A 23,167-nucleotide genomic window follows, 5' to 3' on the forward strand; every position below is an offset into this window, starting at 1 on the left:
GCTTTCTTGCTCTTCTCTGCACATGCTCAAGCAACTCAATATCCCTCTCATAGTGAAAGGCTCAAAACTGAAAATATTCAAGATGTGGTCTCAGCAGTGCTGTGTACAAAGAGACAATCACTTCCCTAGTCCTGATGGCTGCACTATTTCTAAATGCAGGCCCGGATACCAGTTTTGGCCACCTGGATACACGGCTAGCAATTGTTCAATTGGTTGCTGATCAGCACCCTCAGGTTCTTTTCTGCTGGACAGCTTTCCACCCACTCTTTTCAAACTTTATGAAAACATTTTTTTAATTGTCTTTTACTGCACCAGCCATACTGAGCTAGCTGGACTTTGGTCCTTCTAATTTTCTCCATGAACAGCTTCATAACACTTCTGTAGTGCCCTGCCTGTTCTTCCAGAGTCCCTTAACTTTCTTATTCTTCCTGAATTCCTGAGGAAGCTCTCAGTTCAGCCATGCTGGTCTTCTCTCACCAGCTTGACTCTGGGTGCACTGATAAGGCCTGGTCCCCCACCTTTGAAATTTCATAATTAAAGAAGGCCCAGCCTTCCTGACTCTTTTGCCTTTCCAAACCAACTCCCAGGAGACTCTGTTAGTCAGGTGAGTCAAGACGCCAAAGTCTGCCCTCTGGAAATCCAACTGCTTTCCTTACTTCACCAAGGATCAAAAAGTTAGCTGAATATAAAGCCAGAAAATCTTAGACTAAAGCTTCAATTTTTTATTTTCAAAAGACATCAGAAACTAATTATGACCTAGTATAGTGTTTTATTAGAGAAATTGTGTCCCAGATACTTGAAGGTCCCAACCTTGAAGGTGCTGAGTATTTCTGGAGTATTGCTGGCACTCACTCAGAACAATATATTCAGCAGGAGACAAGTTCAGTTCTAATGACAGTGATTTTTCCTTGTGCTCGTGCTTACTCTGGTTATCAGTAAAACCAAACTAGCTTGATCTTTGACTGTATATTTTCATTATTATTATTATGTTTTTAAGCACAACATTTCTGGCCCCTCCAAGCAGCACATTATAAATGTAAAGATCTTATTAAGTGCAGCACTGCACTAAACAAAAACAGTATAATTTAGAGACAAAGAAACCACAGGCATACATACAGTCCTGTGATCCTCAAGGTGCATTGGATTACATTATTTTCATATATAAGTCATGGTGAATATGGAAATATAAAATAGTATATTTTAGATCAGAGAAAACATATTTCCTGCAGAGAAAAATGGAAAGGAACAATTACAGTCTTGACTTTGCCAAACACTGAACTTCAGCAAAAGGGTTAGAAAATTAAAAGCAAAAAATGTCATTTTCCATAAGCAACATGATACAGTATGTGATATATTTACAGTAGGATGTGAATGTTTGCGGCTGTAAGTTTGTGATGGGGAGATCATTTCTCCTTCTCCACTGATATAATATTTCAAACAGTGGATTATAATTTTTGGATGCTATTCAAAATGTACAAAATTCAAAGACTGGTGACATAAGTTCACTTCATCTATGGTTTCATTTAATAGCCCTTGGCTGTATTATTTTTTATAACTACACTATTTTCTGCTTTATTGCTGAATCTTTAAGCTAGCGCAGTTTATAGAAAATGTAGCAGTTTCATGACTATATAAATGAGCTCTAGTGCTGTTGTTAGAGTGGTTGCATGTCTACGTGCATATGTACCTATCTATCTATACCTAGAAATACGTATAACTATCTCAGAACACTCATTGTTTTAAACTTTAATCATGCATAAAGACTGCAAGGTGCTCAGAGTTTGAAATGCCTTCTTGAGTGCTACAGAAATAAAATTAGAGTAGTTTTGGCAGAGTTTAGGATGGATCACGTGCTTAAGGGTGCAGTGTTCCATTTTGCTGTGATAATCCCTGGAAATATAGCTTCTATTCCAACCAAATTTAACTCTCCTAAAGAAAGTTTAGGAGTATGTCTGCCTGCAGCAGCTGTAGCACTGCACATTTTCCCAGTTGCCATTCTTCCCACCATACATCAGAACAGACCTTGAATGCATTTTCTTGCTTTTGACACTCGATTTAATTCTCCCAGACTGAAGTGCACATCCAAGAAGCTTGGTCAAGGACAAGAGTTCCCACACTTATGTTTCAGCCCATGTTGCAGATGAAGAAACATGGGACAACTTCTCTTTGGCATCTAACAAGAACTGCTGACTTGTCAAAACTACACATGCAAAGCTAAAGAAATGATGAAGGACTTAGCAAAACCCTGTGGGCTGGGAAAGTCAAAATGTTCGTATTAGTGTGAGCTCCTTTACATGCAATGGTGTCTCACAGAAAAAAAAAAAAAAGAATAGATTTAGATATTTAAGTTTCTTCTGCTTTTCTGAGAGGATCACAGACCTACCTCCACTGTGATTTTAACATTTTGGTGACTTTGTAACAAACTCTAAATTCAGGAGTCATTCTTTTGAGAATCTCAGCTTTCATCTTGATAAAGACTACAGAAGTTGTAAGAATTGGAGGGAGAGAATGAAAGCATAAGATTGCTATTTGAAAATCCTACAATATCTGCATCAATTTCATTGTTTTGAAGGATTACTCACACTTACCAAGCAATGCTCAGTGTGTGCTCACTGTTGACCTGTAATTCTATTTTGTACTGTGCTGTGTTCTGTAAACTTTTGATCCTGAGACAGACTGAATATTTCCAGCTGAATTCCTTCCAGAGGAATAAAAGCATTTTAAAGCTGTTCCTTAGAACCTATAAGGTCCTATTACAAAGAAAAGTTGAGTTATGGACTTAAATATAGACAAATCTTTATCTCAGTGCTGAATTTCCTGGGTATTTTCAAAAGAGAGAAAAGAAATAGTTGTAGGATATTAAGAAAAAAAGAGGGAAATTCACTGTCAATATAAATGTATAAAGTGAAAAAAGGACAATTTTCCTTCAAATTGTACAAATGGAAAATCAAGGCATAGCCAGAGCTCTGCTACTGCAAAATAGTGAGATACTATACCAAACTATACAGATTGCTCTGAAATTAATGCCTCCTATTTGCTTCCATGGAAACTACAACTGATACAGAGAGCACAACACTATTTGATAGAGCAAATTCTCAGCTATAAAACACTACTTTCCAACACAGTCACCACCATTTGCTACACATTTCCTCCAGTGATGTACAAGAGTCTGCATGTTGCACTCACAAAACTCTGCATGGTCATCCAGAACACAGCTTGTCTTTCACGTCACTGTCACCACTGCTGAAATGCACCACCCACTGCCTCATGATGCTCACATCCACTATTTGGTCTCCATAAATGTTCAGTAAGTGTCCGTAAATGTCAATGGCTGCAATTTTTTCTGCATGGAGTAATTCAGTGACACACTTTTGCTTTATACGCACTTCCATGTCAGACGCCATTCAGTCAGACTGCCACTCTGCTACCATCTGTCACACAGCAACAACATGTGATGGAATATTTTTGAAAAGGTTCAACCTCTACTGCTGCACCACCAATATCCACCTTTAATGTTGTGGGCTAATATAATAAAATAGATTACACTGCATTCAGAGCAGCCTGTGTAGTTTCAGCAGTGCAAGAGTTTCATAAGGAGAAAAAAAAAAAAGAAAGCATTGCTTTGTGATTTAAAATAATAATGTTTAGAATATGGAAAATGAATGATTTTAAAACACAAGGCACAAAGAAGCAGTTACAGGTAGAGACTTCTTTTAACTCTACCCAGTGTGGATTTAGCTATTGTAATTTCTTTTACAGGAGAAGCAAAGCAGAAAGGACTACCTTTATCTGAGCATAGTAGGAATTTTTTAAAGGACAGAGAGCAACAGAGAAGCCAAAATTCCAGGCTCTTCTTAGAAGGTGGTATACCTTTTCTGCAACCTGTGGGAACACTAACTGCTACATAATTAAAAAACAAAGCTCTTAGCAAGGAACTGAAGAAAAGCTTCACTACATCTCCCATGTGCTTTTCAAGAGTTTAGTCTGTTTCCACTGTAAAAAGTTTTCTGTATTCTTTCAGCCTTGTTTTCCTTATTATTAGGAAATATATTAGCTCTTTGAGATATCTCAATGGTAACCATGATCTCTTGCGAAGTTTCTTGCAAAACTGGCCGTTATCTTGGACTCCAAGCAGTAATGCGCCTATACCTGCCATTTCTTACTTTTTATATACAGAACACATTTTACAAAAGCATCAGTGGCACATTGCATTAGTGTTTTTAACAATGTAAATCCTTAGTACCTCATGCTTCCTGGCATGCATCTTGTCAGACAGCAGTGTAATAAGGTCCTGAACTGGTGACACGGCACACTGAAGACAGGGACTTGAGCTGGGGAAACCGATCTGTTCCCAGGCGCTGGACTAACGGGTGGGAGTTTGTAAAAAGAAATGGCTTGCTTAGGGATGGAACAAGGGGCACTAAGAAGCAAACGCTCTGAATATCCATAGGAAAGCTGGTATAATCAGTATACAGCATTCTTCAGACAATCTAAGGCTTTATAGGGAAAAGAAAAAAACCACCACCACAACAGAAATCTTTTAACTCAGTGCATAAATGAAAAAGGATTGTCAAACTGGGTAGGCAGAAGTTTATCACACTAGAAATTATTATTCAGGTTTAAAGTAAAGCTTTGTTTAGGTTTCAATGAAAGCAAAAGAATTTTAACAACAGAAGTTCTGTTCTTCATTTTTTTTATCTCCCTTTCCACATTCAGTTCCTCTGTTCCTGCACCTGCTTCCAGTTTTGGCTTCTTGGCAGTTATGCTTAAAGAGACATCAGCTGGCAGTGGCCAACTGTTAAAAGCTCCCCTGCAATGCAGCTTTGCAAGTGCCAGCCATTTATTCTCTGTTGCATTCCAGCTTAACACAAGATTTCTTTCCCCATCTCTTTTCTACTCTCAGATTTCACTTACAAATAACAGCAAAAGATCTGACTTATGGCTTAGTTTTTTGAGTATGGGTTAAATGTGGTCATTTCTATTTGTTGCTGTTGTAATAATTTGATCCAATAGGTGTTGCAGAGAATTTCAACTATAACACCATTTTGTCATTGCCGACATAGCTGTTGGACCACAAGTTTTGTTCTGTTTGAATGGTTTGTCCTTTCAGACAGATGGCAGGATAGCTAAGCTGCAGAGATTTTGGTGTTATTTTCTTGCCTTTGTATGTTTCCTCTTCTGCTTTTCCAAGTCCAGAGTTCTATCCTTGAAAAAGAAATATACATAAAGCAGGAAACAAAGACAGTGGAAGGCAGAATAAGTATTCAACACAGACAGATTGTTCTCATGCTGCCTTGGAGATCACAGTTCAGTCTGATCTCCAATGTACTAGAATAAATTTAGAGCTATTAAAAACATCAGATTCATTAGACTGGCTCCAGAATTCCATGCATGGAGGGATAAAAAATTGGCCCTAACCAGTCATTTTTCAATTCACTAGATTATTTCAGCAGAGAATGAGAGAGTGCCACAGATGTGTGAGAATTCCACAGTATATTTTCTTTGGAAATTTCAAACTTATCTCTGTTGCATGATGTCTGAATTCTCTTTCTAGGCCATCTGGAGAGATGATAAAGAATGTGATTTTCACAATCTGAACTACCAGCGTTTCTTGCTGTATCACACCCTCTGGAGATAATGCTGGGTGGGAAAGGATTGCTCCAGTGCTCCCAGTATGGATAGATTAAAAAAAAAACACATTTTTTTTTCTGCAGCAGCAGTTTATCATGGGGCAGGTATCAGAAGCATTAAGGATCTGTTCACCTCTGCTCTTCTTTCAATAAACCCTAAGCCTCTTCCTGTTAACTGGAATATTTCTATTGACTATAACCAAGGTTGAATCGTGTTCTTCCTTGTTGAAAGCTGCAAGTTCATGGAAGCAAGGAATGGAGTAGAACAAAAACATTAGCAAGATCACTGCACCCTGTCTCTTTGGAGTAGAGAAAAGGGATGTTCCAGAACTGATGGAGTAAAGCCAGGGTAGAAATCAGTGTTGAGTTTTGGAGAATACATAGCTCAGAGAGATAGAGCCAGCAGGAACAGCAGCCAGTTCTAGATGCTTTGCTAGATTATATTTCTTAACTCTGCAAAGCTTAGATGCAATCCATAGAGTGTAGGTCAAGAACTGACACATTTCATACCTCTGAGGATGCCTCTGTCAATGGGCATATAAAACAACTGCATCTTAAAGCCTAGTTTGTGTTTGAGAAATTGTGGCTCTGAGAATGATGCTTAGAAGCCAAATGTACTGGCTTGGAAAAGAATGCACGCATGAAAGCTGATCCATAGAAATACTGACAGAATGGAAATAACAAGTTTAGGCATTATATAGCATGAGGTGAAAGAGATTTTAAGTTGTGAGCAACTTAACTATCTTCTCTTTGATTTCTTTATATTCAGGGGAAGGTAAATGCTCCTTTCTTTGTAAATGAGAAAGATTGCATCAAAGACATATGGCTCTAAACCATGGACCAACTTTCAACAACCTGATATTTTGCTAAGCGCTTGGGTCAAAAGGGGAGAGAGGTAGGATGATATAATTAGGCACATTTTTGCTTGCACCTTTGAATTTGAATCCAAATCCTTCTTTGATTAACCCTAAGATTGTCAGGTAACTGAGAAAAAGGAGGGGAATCCATAAACAGTGGGAAACTTCATATAACCCTTTAACTAAATGACATGGAGCTGAAGTGCTCAAGCACCACTTTCACTTACACCTGTTCTAGAGCTGCAGCTGCCCAAGAAGAGTGCAGTAATATAGTCCAGGTTTTGTTAGGTTGATTTTGTAAGATATATAAAGTGGATAATTCTTTTGCTGTCTTGAAATGGAGAAACTGATTTCACAGTAAAGTACGAACTTGGCTTAAATTTTGCTTTCTTTCAGAAGCACTTGATCATATATTGAATGTCCTTGATATAACAGATCATTCCAGAGTTTCTCAAAGCATTAAAACCTTTTCAAAACCAGAGGCATCATGGAAAAACTGAAAGAACTGACTAGTTTTGTTAACAAATGTTTCTTTTGTCCTAAAGGCCTGGAACAGCTTCAAATGCTGAGTGAAAAATACAGGATGCTGAACCCCTGCGAACAGATGACTAAAACCAACTTGAGCAAATTCACATTCCCCCAAATTAATATTACTATCATTTCTTCTGCCCTTAGCCTTAGTCTTGCTCATGTTCCTAACTACCTCTGATCTCACAGAGCAAGGCTGTCTCATTGGAACATGAAGTGCAGTTCTGAACCCACATATATCTGCAGTACATGTGATAAGATCAAGAAATCCTGACCACCATGTTTTCAAGCTGTGTAATAATTTTATTAGGAGTATCTCCTTCAGTAACAGTGCAGGACATGCTTGCAGGGCTAAGCTTTTTATGCTGTCAAAATAACAGAAATGTAGCAGTTCAGTTATTCCTTGGTTTTGTTTCACTTGTTTTACTGTATTAAGTAAAATGTCATACATCAAAATTGACCGCATAAGTTGTATGTATACAATCCAGTACATCCCATATCCCAGTCTAGAATAGCTATACCATCTACATACTTGAAAATACAGTCTTTCCTACCTAGTATGTAACCTGGAAGCTCTTAGTGCAGTAAAGCACAGTGTGGGGCTGAGGGTAAAAATATATCTGATAGACAGAATGCTTTACTTTTATTAATGCCAATTAATCTTACTGAAACTAGGAATAATTCACCTGATAGAAAAATCCTCTAAAACTGAAAAGCCAAAAGGGAGGAGAGAGTCAGTTAGGTTCCAGTGTCTGTGATAGGCTAAAGAATGGAACAACTTTAAGAAAGGAAAAATTGTTAGAAACTGAGTGAGACTATAAGGCACAATCCACATAAAAATGACATGGAAATTGAATGTTATTATCCGCTGTCCTGATTTTGGTCTCATACTGTACATACAGGACAGTAGAACCGTTTAATGGGAAAACAAAAATCAGAAACATGCATGCATACGCATGTGTATGTCAAAACCCTGGGCAAAAGTTCTGAAAAATTTTCAAACATCTTTACAAAAAAAACAATCATCTCTTTTATTACTCAGGTTATTACTGCATAAATTCTCCAGGGCTTCTCATTTATTTACTTCAGCTAACATACAAAAATTATAAAACAAATTCATGGCCATAGTTGTGAATGCAATGAAAACTTTGGGAGAAATGTTGAGTCTTTAATTCTCAAGTGTTACACTGAATAGAAGGACAGAGACGTTAAGTGGGAGCAGTGTCCAGAGCAACACTGAGATCCCAAAATGCTTTGAAAAAGATGGAATCCATAATAACAGTTAGCCTTAATAGATAATAACACTTCACATCTGAGAGGAAATGTGCTAGAAAAGTGGAATTTAAAGGAATGAGCATATATAGAACTAATCATTTATCTGTCTACTCAAAGTCAGATGCCTTCATGGAGGCGGAAACCAGGAATATTGGGAAGGAGCAATGAAGGCTTAAATAATCTCTCAAAAAAGCAGCATCAGTTTACAAGATTAAAAAATCCTCAAACCTGGTTTATAATATTTTGTAATATAAAACACTGTTTTGAAAACAATGTTTTCACATGGAAGGAAAGACTAAACCAAGATAGAATGTTTACTACTTTTTATATCTGCAGTGAAGTCACCTAGTTCTGAAGTAAAACCCGCATTTCAGTGAATACCAATAGAATAAGGGTTCATTTCTTATTTCTTGGTCAAATTCTATCATAAATAGCAATATTTAATCTAAAATCCTATTACAGTTTGAATCAACAGGTTGTGCTATTCACCTCTCCTAATACAGAAGGAAAGGTTATCTAGGCATTTCTAAACAGCTGGCATACTTCAGCCCAGAGGTTCAGGACCTCATTCAACCTGCTGTAGGGAACCTGCTTTAGCAGGGGGTTGAACTAGGTGATCTCCAGAGGTCCCTTCCAACCCCTACGATTCAGATTCTGTGATTGAGATCACTGTCTTAAAAGTGGAACATAATGCTTCATACAATGTTTATTTTTAAACTATTGTTTTAAGAAGGCTCATGAAGCGTCACACAGTAGGGAGATGCCTTGCCTCTTCCTAGTTGAGTATCTTACACAGATACTAAATTGTTTGAATAGTTTGGCAATAGATATATCCCTGATATTTGGAAAGTTGTTCAGGGCATGTTGATTAACCACATTCCACATTTGCGGGCAAGAACATGTTGGTTTTATTCTAAACACATTCATAGCATTTAACTGATAACTGTCCCAAATGTACATAGTCCTTAAGCTAGAAGGACTTAGAAGTACTTTACAAACTGCAGAACAACTCATTGTGAGAGGAGCCTCCAAATCAGTCTCCTAGGAGAAGGAAGGCAAAGGATGTCATTTATCTGTGAAGTACTGCTTTTCCTCCCTGAAACTCTAAAGAAGCCGGTATGCTGCTTCTAAAGAGCCCCACTTAGTCAGAGTGTCATGAGAATCTGTGTTCTGTTCCAGCAGTATCCACTTTTGCTGTCACTTAGGCTGCCTGGGGCTCCAGACGCAAGACCTGCCCTGACTTTTATCTCATGCTCCTTTTTCCTTTGCACTCAGAGCTTCTTTTTGCAGTTATTTTCTGACTAGAAGAGTAGATGAGAACAGACATGATTCCCTTAAACTGGCACCAGTGCAGCGCAGAACATCCACCAGATGCAGCTCCAGAAAAGCGGGGCCCCCAGAACACAAACAGGGCCATTTCCATCCTCACATGTTTTCTGGGAATACATCTAGAGATATAAAAATCAGTTTTGAGTAGAAACTTCTTGGATCCCCCGCTCATATACCTTCTCCAGCTGGATGTTATTGGTTTTCCAGATCAATGGTTGTAACCCTCAAAAAAATGATGGAGTAAAAATCTGGCATTATAAACAATTTCAGACTAAACAGTGTATAGGAGTATCCCATGGCTTCTGTGAAAATTCACTTTGCACATGGTTGGATTCTCAAGACAATTTGCATTTCCTCTGTTTTTCTCCTGCAGGAAGTCAACAGAGGCTGCAAATTGTCATCTCTTCTGGTGCAGTGTTTTAAAAGAAGAATGTATCACCCTTTTTACTAGGGTCCAAAAATAATATTCTTTGAGTATATATTATATTTAGTTTTGTGAATTGTTGTATTTCTGTGTCAGGAACTGACCATGCCATATCTTCTTCTTTTAAATTTAACTTCAAACACAGTTGGAAATTTAGTGCAGTTCAGTTATAAACAAACAATCCATCATTTTTCATGTAACTAAAACAAAGTAATGCTCACTGAATAAATGCTTCTTTAATCAAAATCTCCATCTTTCTGCAAGTATGTAGTCTCTTCTGTGTTTATACTATGCAGTTAATCATACTCTCATTTATTCTAACCACTTTTACATCTGAGAACTTCAGATAAGTTAAATTCTAGAGTGTCTTGTTTGCTGTTGATATTTTCTGATGCAGTACTGTCCACTGAAGAAAAACATGATCTTGCGCATATGTATATATGTACAGATGTTCACACAGTATACATACGAATGTATACTGCCCGATAGAAAGGCTTGACTTCTACAACATACAGAAATATGTAGGCCACTCCAAAAGTAATGCTTCCTATTTACTTCCATGGAAACTGCAACAGATACAAAGAGCAATAACACTGTTTGTTCAGAGGAGGGCAGCAAAGCTGGTGAGGAGTCTGGAGCACAGGCCTTATGAGGAGCAGCTGAGGGAGCTGGGATTGTTCAGTATGGAGAAGATGAGACTCGGAGGCAACCTCTTTGCTCTCTATAACTACCTGAAGGGAGGTTGTAGTGAGCTGGGGGTCAGCCTCTTCTCTCTTATAACTAGTGACAGGACGAGGGGGAATGGCCTCAAGTTGTGCCAGGGGAGATTCAGGCTGGACATTAGGAAATACTACTTTTCTGAAAGAGTGGTCATGTGCTGGAATGGGCTGGCCAGGGAGGTGGTTGAGTCATCGTCCCTGGAGGTGGTCAAGAAACGTTTAGATGTTGTGTTGAGAGACATGGTTTAGTGGGGTTATTGGTGGTAGGTGGATGGTTGGACTGGATGATCTTGTAAGTATTTTCCAACCTAGCTAATTCTATGATTCTATGATTCCATTTGATAGGTTAAATTCTCACCTACAAAACATTACTTTTCAACCACATCACCTTCATTAGCTATGCATTTTTGAACAAAAGCATGCCACACTTGTAAACATCTTCAACAGTGGAGGTGACCCACTGTTGCTGTCACCACTCCTGAAATGCATCACCCACCACCTCACTGTGCTCACATCCACTGTCTGGTCTCCATAAATGTTCACCAAGCGGTGATGAATGTCAGTGGGTGCCATTTTTTCCCACATGGAGGAATTAAAGTCCACATATTTTCTTCATATGCACTTCTGTGTCAGACGCCATTTTGTTAGAGTGCCTCTCTGCTACCATCTGTCACACAGCAACAAAGTGCAATGGGCTATTGGCGGGAAGGTTCAACCTCTACTGTCATACCACCAACATCTGCCTCTGATCCTGTGGGCCAACATAGTAAAACAGGCATTACTCTCAAAGCAATTCTCATATTTTAAGGCCTAAATCTAGCTCTCCGTGTGGATTACACAGTGTTATGGTGGATTTGGCCAGATCTGTAGCTAAAGTAATTTTCAATTTAAAACCACCAGATATATAAAATACAACCTATTGCTCATCAGTTTATTCAAATTCTGAGCTTAGAGTTGATACTAGTAAAAGCTTTGGAACAACAACTTTAAAAGAGTTTTCATATGTCCTTTCGCATCTAGTGTCAGTGCTTAATGTTTACCAATTCAGTCAGAAATCTAGACCAAAACAGAGGGCCTCACACAGACGGATATTTTTACTAGTGGGTGGCTGTGCTTTTTAGCGCTCTCTATTGGTTGAAGTGATATTCCATGCAGAACTCTGTCATATACAGACAACTCAAACACAGTGATCAAAGAGTGAGTAGCTGATCGTAGATGTGGTGGCAAATGCGAACCAACTGTTCAAGGGAGCTGACTCGGCCAATCCAGATATGGCTGAATTTGGTAAGAATCTTTCCATGGGCGTAAGTGGATTACTGGGAATGAAATTAAGTGTTTTAATCCTCTCCTTCTAGAACAAAAACTTCACTTTTAAGGATAGTATACATGAGACAAAACAGTATGCAAATCTTGATTACATGTAATAAAGGAAAGAAACACAATTCAGATCTCAAAGTGAGGAAAATAAAGAATTCTTAGAGAAATTATCCACCTCCCTTCCTTATACTATCTGATTGCTACCATGTTTACTTCCCTGGATTTCTGGACTCACAGAGAGACCCTGCCAAACCTACCTCAGACAAAGTACACAGAGAACATTGATATTCCTCTCTTTGGGGAAAGGCTGGGGCAACCAATATCTGGCACACAGAACTCCATAAATGTTGGGAAGAAGGGAAGGGAAGGGAAGGGAAGGGAAGGGAAGGGAAGGGAAGGGAAGGGAAGGGAAGGGAAGGGAAGGGAAGGGAAGGGAAGGGAAGGGAAGGGAAAGAGAAAAGGAAAGGGGGAGGGGAGGGGAGGAGGAGGGGAGGGGAAGATGAAGGGAAAGAGAAAGGGAAGGGGAAAGAGAATAGATGTCTCCAGGATTCCCTACATTTATGTTGGAAAGGCTCCTTGTTTGTGGTGTGCAGGAGACCTCCTCTGTGTTGTCACCACAGCAACCTACCCGTCTAATCTGCTGAATATATATTTAAAAAAAAGAGAGAGAGAAACAGAAAAAGAAGAGCCATTCACCCCCCTTCTGTTCCATCCATGAGCCCAAAAGAAGGATATAGTCTCCAAGAATTCCTTATATTTCCCTAGCCATTTCCCAGGCAACAGCCACCAGGAGCTGGTGAGCCCTGTGGAGAGAAAGCCTTGCCTGTCTGGAGCATCGCACCACCAGCTGCAGGCACCTCCCTCCCCCTCCACAGGGCTCCCTGCTCCCTTTCACTATACTCAGACACAGCCTACATGTTCAGGCTGGAACACAGCATGTAGGCCTGGGCATCTCAGCTGGGCTTTCTCCCATGCAGCAGAGCAGGATGTGAGCATGCACATTTCATCACCCTTGACTTTGCCTGACCTCTCATCCCAGAATGCACACCAGAAGAGTCCAACAGAACATTTCAAAACCATCATCACCCCTGCATTTATTCTGAAGTGACCCCACGTCCCTTCTATTGCGGTTGTTTCAGTGTTCACTGTTGCCAATAACAGGACCTAACTTTGTAAAGTTCAACCTCCCATAGGAAAAATCTAAGAAGTTTTACATTACGTGGTAATTGTTGAGCTCATATGGTCAAGCAGCCAGAGACTATAGCCATAAATTCTTCTGAAATGCCAGATGGGGACTCGGCATCAGCATTTGGGAGAGGTTATAAGAAGAGGGGTTTGGAAACCTTTGAAGATATTTAAATCTCCAGTCACCTTGCAGATGAGCTGTGCTGCTAGAATTGTGTTTATCTGGTAGAGAAAGGGCTGGTGAGAGAATTCTCCTTATCAAAGCTGGTAGTTTTAAAAGCAAACCCTTGCAGTTTCAGTTATGACAGCTGTTTCTGGCATGTGAAGAGGTTTTTTAGAACTGTGGGCTCTCTATCCCATGTATCCAGCAGTGAAAGCTCTCATTTGTCTTCCCACCATCTTGTTGATGCAGCTGGATTTGACACTGCTTACCTCAGCACTTTTTTTTTTGTTAAAAGGCAGAAGGCTTACTTATGATCCCAGCCTTTTCCTATCAAGTGACACTCAGCTAGTGGTTTTGGTGACTTATTTACTGGCACTAGTCCAGCAAAAACAAAAATGGACATTCACAGCTAATAAATCCTTGAGCCCAGATAGCTTCAGCTACATTGGTATGGTTACATCAAATTGTCCAGACTGATATCAGCACTCCCTGGGAAGCTGAATCTTTGCAGTTGCAGGGGGATGCTTCTTTCTATTGTGTTCTCCATGCATTCACATGGGCTGCACTTTGATCTTGCAGCATACTTTACATTTATATGCACAGTGCAAGAAAGTGAATGCGCCTTAAAAAAGTGGTTATTTTCTTCCTTCTTGCTTGTTGGATATATTTGGACAATTGCAGCATAAACTATAAAGTGTAAGGGTACAAACAGCCAATGTAGCACAACAACATAAACTCCACAAGAGTGCCTAGGCAGATGGGAAGAAAGTTTCCATCCTTCTCAGCTGCACTGAAGGACACTACTTTACTATAGACAAAAGGTCAAAAAAGCTTAGCAGCTATAAAAAGTTTAATCGACTGTATGCTGTGCACTGCTGCATACCATCTGAGGTCACCCCATCCATAACATATAGGAAGTGAAAGCATTCCTCCAGAGCACCAATGATAACATTGTTTAGCATTGCATTCATCTTTCTGATCACGGCAGCTTCCTTATAGAGCCAAAATACAGCATAACTATTTGTGGTAGGGCTCTGCTTTCCAAATACATGACATAGCTCCCTGTAAAAACTTTTCAGATTGTAATTCAGGAGGAATAATTTTGAGCAACTGTTTTTACAGTAAATTCCTATTAAATTGGAAGTCCTGTTAAAAAAAAAATGTAATAACGCATTGGAGAATTCAGTTTGCTAGACTAGGATGAAAGACTCAATCACATGTGCCTTGTTTTAAGATCAGAAGCTGAACTCTCATTTTTGTGATAACATTTCATCAGAAAGTAACTACCTGATCATCCTAGCTTTTTTGCTTTCCAGCAGGATTTACCACTTCCTTATGTTTTTTGCTTAAGCAGTGGCAAGGAGGAAAAAAAGCAAGATTACCCTGTGTAGTGGTTAAACACTGTGGGATACTGTGGTCTTCAAGCTCTATTAAAAAAAAAAAATCCATTATTGCACAGAGAAGTCTTCCTTACAGTTGCAGCATATGCCCAGTGAAGGACGAAGTCTGAAAGTCAGCTCTGCTACCACACCAAGGCATCTAGGAAAATAATGGGGAGAAAAAATGGGGGGCTAAACTATCATCTAGAACAGCTGTGTGGGAGGTATGTAGATGTACTCTATCTCTGACACGTTTTGTTAATGAAAAGTGCTTGATAAAGCAGGCACTCTGCCACCCTAAGACATCCACTTACATGAAAGAGTTAAGAAGAGAGAAGCTATCATGAAAAGAATGATGGTTCTGCAGTTAAGCTTGGCAGCCAGGAGGCCACAATTCAATGCCAATAGCTGCCACAGGTTCCCTGCATGACCCTGGGCACCTTGAATCATTTAATCTTGTATTGACTCAATTTCCCATGAGTAAAGTAGCAACTATTCTAATCCAGACTGTATTTGTTTTCTCTTTATTTTAGACTATAAATTCAGACTTTTGTTTATTCGGACTCCTGGACAATGATTTATGCTCAAGTATCTGCATAGCACAGTATAACTTAGAATTCTAATGTACAGTGGGATATTTGCACAGGAAAGATATTTCAAAATTTAGAAGCAGGAAACTATTATAAGTGCAGCACAAAACACACACTGCCCTGCAATGAAAAACAGAAATTTGAGGAGGACTCTTCCATATTGTATAGCTAAAATGATAACAACTTGTGCAATTTTCAGAAATTTCAAAAATTTAAGTAAAAGTATGAATTTATGAAGAAGTAGAATTAGAAGAGTCTAAAACAGATCCCTAGTACATTATTTAGAATTATTTCTTATCAATTTCTTTCTTAAACTTTTTAATTTTTTTTTCTTCTGCCAACTCAAGTTTCATACAACATTTCAGTTGTTTTCAGGAGTCACATTCTGCAGGTAAATTAGAGATTTTTTTTCATCTAAGAAAAGTAAATGTACTGACATTATAATTTAGGAATCAAAAGATATGGTTTCAGTTCTAGCCTAACAGTATTTAAACTGGTGCTCAAAGCAGGTGTCTGTCCTCTTGGGATCACAAGCAACTTGTGTTTCTGCTAACCAGAGACATGACTGTCTACTGCTAGAGATTCAGTTTTGCTAAAAGAATTTGGAAAAGATTGTTCCCAGGTGCTCTTTAACGCATGTCACTGTAGAAATGTCAGTGTGTTTGATGACCATTGCAAGTGTCACTGCCTTCTTAAAAATTAAACCGTACTTTCAGTATCTGTCTCTGCTGTACAAATATCAATTTGTATCTTTATTTTACTGGCTATAGTAGGCTTATATAGCTGTCATGAAGAAAAGTCCTGGTTCTACCTTCCCATTTCTTTATTATTCATTATATGAAAGAGCACAGATTCAAATACTTTGTTACTGTTATGAGGTAAAGGAAATAATGATTTCTGTTACACTGACAGTACTCCATCCAGAAAAGGGAAAAATTCTGTCATCCAGCCTTCATTTGTTTTCAACCATATTCAATTAGCTGTGGAGAAATCTGTTTAACAGCCACATCTATCTTCAGCAAAGAGCTCATAGACTAGAAGTTCCAAAGAGATCACGGTGTTGACCTTGCATTCTGGAGTCAAGTGTAGAGGGGGTCCAAAGAGTACTACATTCCAACTGAAAAGGAGATATTAGCCACATATGAGAGGTGTTCGAGCTGCTTCCGAAGCAATTGGTACTGAAACGCAGCTCCTTCTAGCACCTCGACTGCTGGTGCTCAACTGGATGTTTAAGGGAAAGGTTCCCTCCACCCATCATGCTACTGATGCCACTTGGAGTAAGTGGATTGCGCTGGTTACACAGCGAGCTCGGATGGGGAGCCTCAGTCATCCGGGAATCCTAGAAGTGATCATGGACTGGCCTGAAGGCAGAAAGTTTGGAACATCACCAGCAGAAGAGGTATCACGTGCTAAAGAGGCCCCACCATACAGTGAATTACCAGAAAATGAAAAGAAATATGCCCTGTTCACAGATGGATCATGTCATATGGTGGGGAAGCATCACAGATGGAAAGCTGCTGTGTGGAGCCCCACATGACAAGTTGCAGAAGCCACTGAAAGAAAAGAAGAATCAAGCCAATTTGCAGAGGTAAAGGCTGTCCAACTGGTCTTTCTACATTATGCTGGGAATAAATATCTTTAAGATCTAGGTATACTAGCATCAGTCATTGAATCTCTGCTCCTAAATAAGTCACTGTGCCTAAATAAGTATTGACACAGTACTGAGCCAAGAAGTATAATTCTGCTTTCTGAAGTCAGTGGAGGTCAATGAAATGACTGCATTGCCTGGAAGCTGTTTGCTAGCAGTCATAGGTAGATAGTGCTGCATTTTGACTTTAAATGCTTATTCAGCAGAAACATAGGTGTATGGAGCAAGAGAAGAATTTAAAGAGACTGTAAAAAATGAAAAGAAGAGCATCAAACAAGAAAATGAAACACTATATATGCAAATTTAAAATCATTTTCTCCTGAAAAATAATTACAAAAGAGAAAAAGTTGATATGTTAAATATAGATTAATGCATATATTAATGTAACTATAAATGCACAAATACTGACTTATGTAGCTTCCCAGAAGCAAAATCCTTCTCCAGCATGGGGAGTACAAATAGTACTTGTCCAGTTTCCTAGGGGAATAGAAGGAATTTTTTTCCCATGACAAATGTCTAGAATAACTATAGAAAAACTCAGTTCTTAAGGTCTCATTTTTTATTTTATTTTCTACTTTCAAGGCTACAGAGATAAACTAGCCCTTTTTAGAGATGAAACTCTCTAGCTAATACTTAAAAGTATTACATAGTTCCTTACCCTCTCTCCCACAACAAACCTCTGCTGAGATATACCTGCATTATGTTTCAAAATTACTTTTTGCAGTGGGATACTGTACCGACTTGTAGTTAAGAAATTACTTGGACTCAGAGAGACTCAAATGTAGTTCTTGGTCCTGTGCCACAGAATTCTTGTATAGTCTCGGATGAATTTCTTGATCTCTTTGCATCTCAGTCATTTGTTTGTACCAGAGGTGGGTAACAGACTTGATCTCTCAAAATTATTCTGTCTTTCATTGTTGAACTGTAAAGTCATCAGGAAAAGTACCTCACTGTTTGTTTGGATGACTAGCCAAACAGGGTCATTATCTAAGTCAAGACTGCTAGAAAATATCGCAGTCCTTGCTAGTATTATTATTATCATCATCCTTACTGTTACTAGTACTATGGCACAACTGTTCTATTAGACACTACAGGAGTTGTCTTTTTGAGTGTGGAGATACAGCTACTTCATCCAACAATTGCTCTGATTGTTTCAGACAAGGTCTTTAAGCTCACTTGATCCTGTCCGCACCACTGAGACAACACAGGTAAACATGGTTAAATGCTAGGAAACCTGCGTAGCATATTTGATACTTGCTAGGAAATACAATAAAAATTACTGTAGGAAATCCTTACAAAGCATCTAAAGTCTTGCAACAGACTATACAAACAGATATGATCTACATTTTCTCTTAAAAGATGTATTAAATATTTTACTTCCCATTTTAACGTTTCTTTTACTTGACAGTTGTCATGGTTTTGTGATTTTCGGTTATTGGTATTCCACATCGTAACATCATGTAGTGGACATACCTAGTTCTCAGAAGAGAAGGACTACTACAGTCCCCACGGTACTTTGCTCCTTTGTTACCATTTTCCAGCCGGAGGGAAAAGATAGAAGCTCGCAGTATAAAAACTTGCAGATCACGAGACCTCGTCCCTTTTTTCCGCCGTCTCTCGTCTTGGCAGCACCTCGCTCTCCAGCCGTCTTATCGTCAGTAGTAGAGTAAGGCCTACCTTGATTTTGGGACATTCTCTCTCTCTGTGTTGGATTTATCAGCTTAAATTGTAATTATATTGTATTATAGTGTGTTGTTTTGCATTCCGATATTTTATTTAGTAAATTAGTTTGTTTCTCCTCAGATTGTTGCCGCTGTTCTTTGCTCTCAGGGCCATCTCCCTACCCTTTTCCCCTTTCCCCTTTTCCCGGGACGTGGGCCCTTGGGTCCCCCGTCCCCTTTGTCACGGAATCGGGCCTAACGCCCGTAAACCATTGACAACAGTCTCACTAATGGAAATGAAACAGACTGCAGACCACAGAAGTTCTGCTTTTGAACTTGATCCATGAAATAGAGTGTCTTATCCAAGTATGTCAAAAATAGCAAAAGACAATGACAGGTTGGCAAGATGTTGCAAAGTTAGCAATCTATTCAACTTCCAGATTGAAAACAGCCATAGGGGGAAGTTCTGGATAGTAGACATCATAGCATATAGCATACAGTAGTCCCAATGTATATCTCTATGAAGTCAGCAGAAACATTAGACTTTGGACTTCCCTGTCAAAGGACTCTGAAACAAGACACAATAGTATCTTCTAGTCTGAATAATTGTTTTCTATCTGAAGGATACTCAGAAGGTGGTGTTACTGAATACTAGGTGAAAGTCAGCGTCACTCCAGTCTTTGAAAAGGGCAAGAAAGAGGAGCCAGGATAATATATGCCAGTCAGCATTAGTTCTAGCCTAGTTCCATCTCTGGGAAGGTTACTTATTCTGGATGACATCTCCAGCAAGTGGAAGAGAAGAAGGTTATCAGGATTACTGAACATAGATTCACCAAGTGGAAATCATGTTTGACCAATCTGTTAGTATTCTGTGATGCCATGACTGGCTGAGTAGGTGAGGGGAGAGCAGTAGATGTTGGCTACGTTGACTTTAGAAATTAAAACATTTATTCAGTCATAGTGGTCAGAGAGTCAGGCTGCAGGAGGAGGGGTAAGTGAATACATGAAACGAGACTAATACAAAAAGCACTTAATTTCCCCAGTTTTTCAAATATATGAGCAACATTCCTATCAGAATCTTCAGTACATAATCTAGAGCTGAACAAAGGCCCAAACTGATACAACCTTTAAACAAAGGCCTCAAATCTAAACTCCTCTGTTGTCCAGGCATAGCAAGGAGCATTCCATTTGAAAAGGTTTTGCCTCTAATTGTTGTAGGCCTGATTTTTTCCTGTAATGCAAATGCAGCTTTTCTTCAAATTCAAGAAGAAAGCATGTGCTATATTTTCTAACTTCATTATGGCTCTTGTGCCCTGCTCTCTTTTCTTGCTTTGTGATTAGTTATCTTACTAACCATTCATCAGAAGTAGAACTAATATAATACCTTAAAAATCAGATAAAATACAAAATATGTTCTACTAAAATAACCCACACCAACAGGAATGTTCATTAATTAAATGTAAAGGTGGACACCAGTAAATCACAGCAGAGAAGGACAGGAGAGAAAAACTGTATAATCTCACCTGCACTTTGTAATAGTATATGCTATTAAAATTGTAGGAGACGTTCCACAGGCAATTTTATACATTTCTGATTTGCTTGATATTACTTCTTGAATTATTACTGTGCTATATATCCGTTCTTCCCATGCAGGAGCGAGAAGGTAAAAGATAAAAAATAAAACAACACAAGACTTCAGCCATCTTACTCTTCCATTTAAAAAGTTTACAAGTCAAATGAAAACAAATTTTCTTCCTGAAGGTTAGTGACATAATACTCCCATTTCATCTCATATTCCCTAGAATTGTTCTTCTGAAAAGCTGTAGTAGCAGATATCTCAGATATCAGCAGGTATCAGCAGATATCAGCAGATATCTTAGTAGCTAATATCTCCCATGCAGGACAGTTCACAGCTCGTGCTCTCCTCTGAGTGTATGACATTTGGAAAGCAGCTCAGATTACTAAATTTAAAGTTAGCATTTGGCAGGTTCTGCAAGGCTCAAGTTTGGCAAGCATTCTGTAATAAACAAAGTGGCATTATTTTTCATCATATTTAAAAATATAATTCCCTGAAGATTAAAAGGTGCTTTGGGGAAAGAGACTATTAGAGGCTATTTGTTCTCTTTTTTTCTTTTTGCAGGAGAATACTCAGTTTATACAACTGAGTTCTGCTTTAATAAGTCTGGCAGCAACACTTGTTTTTTGACTCTTGCTTTAACTGTTTGCAACTCCCTTTGCTAAAAGTGATAAAAAGAAAATTCCAACGAACTCTAAGAAAAGGCACTAGTCAGTTTCTTTGCTTCTAGTATGAGCTTTTCCAGACTCTGCAGAGCTGTCCATGGGGGAGCCAGTTGTCAAGCTATTATTATCTGAATGGTTTTCAGCTACAACGTGTTCCCAAGGTTAACAAGACAGTTCAGTTAAAAATAGCCTTATATACAAAGTGGGGGTGGAGGGAATTCAGTATTATAAAAACAACAACAACAAAAATTTCAAGGACTGCCTTGCACTGGGAATGCGTAGGACATCCAAAGTTAAGATTAGAGTTTCACCTCAAATAAAACTATTTTGAAAGACAAATAAAAGCACAGTAGGACAATTTAAGGAGAATGCAGTAATTGCATTTTGATTTTCTTGTTTCAACCCCCCTTTGTCATACCCTTAATGCTCCTAAGCAGAAGAACTATTAATGGCTGGATGGAACGGAATGGCTACTTTGTTTTTATACCAGGATTTCACTTTATAGTGAATAATTCCAAAAATCCATGCAAGAAAAGATTTCATTGTTCATGTACAGAGATACAGCTGGGACAGATGGGCCTTCTGCAGTCCACGTAAATGCTGTCTTCAGCCAACGGTATATTGGACCTGACTCTAGGTTTAAGGGCCTTTTATAGGCTTTCAAAGACTGAAAGCAGCGAGTGGGCCCTGACTCTGTTACTCACACAGCAAGTGCACTCTCAACACAAGTGCATACCAGATCAAACTCTTCAGACATAGTTCAGATGCACTCACTTCTGCTAGGATGTGCTCTTTCTTAAGTCTTCCATTCTCAGCAATGTTAACAAGTTCTCTACAAAACACATCTTAGCCCAAAACATATTAGTACAAGGGAATGTTAACATTAGGTCTCCTACATATACATTTTCTGTGGTTTCTGTTATTATTCACTAAATATGCTCTCATTGAGGTTTTGGCAAAATTCCCTTTAGGTAAATAGATTAGATAGATAGATAGATAGATAGATAGATAGATAGATAGATAGATAGATAGATAGATAGGGCAAGAGGTATTTCTATATAAAGCTGTTTAATCACAGATCCAAAAAGTTAGTTTAGATCCACAAATACATTAGTTTAATATGGATACTGTTAGGCAGCATGGCTCAGACAAGAATGAAGGGCAAGAGTCTGAGCATAAAGGCAGCTCCTGAGCTCATAGTGAGTGTCCTCAGATGGTACTTACATTGCAGATGCAGTCTCCTTAGCAAACGTTTGTTCATTTTGGTGATTTGTTTTGCAGCACATGATGAAATTACTTTGCAAACATATCTGTAAAACCAGAAGATATACTCTTCCCTGTAGAGTCTACACCTTATACTGCCTGTTCACTGCAGGTGGTAGCTACTTTTGTTTACCAAAATTTGAAAAGTACTGTCTGTGCTGAATAATAATTATACTATGTTATTTCAAGTGCCACAAATAAGCAGTGTCATTGCTTTGCAAGAAAGAACTGTGAATCCAGCAGCCTTCAATCATCTAGGCATCCAGAGTGTATCACTAAACAGTAAGGATGAAACTTGATCTCAGTGAGTATAGCATTAGCCATAACCAGATTGGACCAGTTTCCTCTGCAGCAATTACACATGAGACTGAAGATCTTTCTACTCTGGTCTTTTTGTGTGCTTCATTTAAACACATTACAAAGCTTCCTATTCGAGGGTCACCTAACTTTTTAATCTTAGTAGATACTTTATCCCTTGTATACTCACTCCCATCACTTCCTTCATGCACGTGTACATTCTGCTTTGCCTCTGTGCAGCCATCTCACAGAATACTATCTCAGGCCTGTTGCTGGGTTGTTTGGAGATGTCTTCCTTTCAGAATCATGGCTCCCTCTCTTCCCTGGCTGTACCTCTCTTTATGCTGTCATATCGCAGAAGCGTAGAACGTCTTGGCTTGGAATGGACCTTAAAGATCCAGTTCCAACCTCCTGCCATAATCAGGGTTGCCACGCACCAGATCAGGCTGTTCAGGATCTCACTGAACCTAGCCTTGAATGCCTTCAAGGATGGAGCATCCACAGCTTCTCTGAACAGTGTGTGCCAGTGCCTCATCACCGTCTGAGTATAAAATTTCCCCCTGACATCTAATCTAAATCTCCCCTCCATTTGTTTAAAAACATTCTCCCTTGTTCTGTCACTACCTGCTCATGTAAAATGTCACTCTCCATCTTTTTATAA

General features: G+C 38.9%; 1 long non-coding RNA gene across 1 annotated transcript in view; it reads right to left on the reverse strand.

Annotated features, from left to right (window-relative positions):
* The window catches only part of LOC110390128, a 55,168-nt gene extending 32,340 nt beyond the window's left edge, over positions 1-22,828 (reverse strand). Inside the window, exon 1 of the long non-coding RNA XR_002433582.1 lies at positions 22,697-22,828. This is a non-coding gene — a long non-coding RNA (uncharacterized LOC110390128). The remainder of the gene's footprint in view (positions 1-22,696) is intronic.

This window comes from Numida meleagris, chromosome Z, assembly GCF_002078875.1.
Source record: "Numida meleagris isolate 19003 breed g44 Domestic line chromosome Z, NumMel1.0, whole genome shotgun sequence".
NCBI lineage: Eukaryota > Metazoa > Chordata > Aves > Galliformes > Numididae > Numida > Numida meleagris.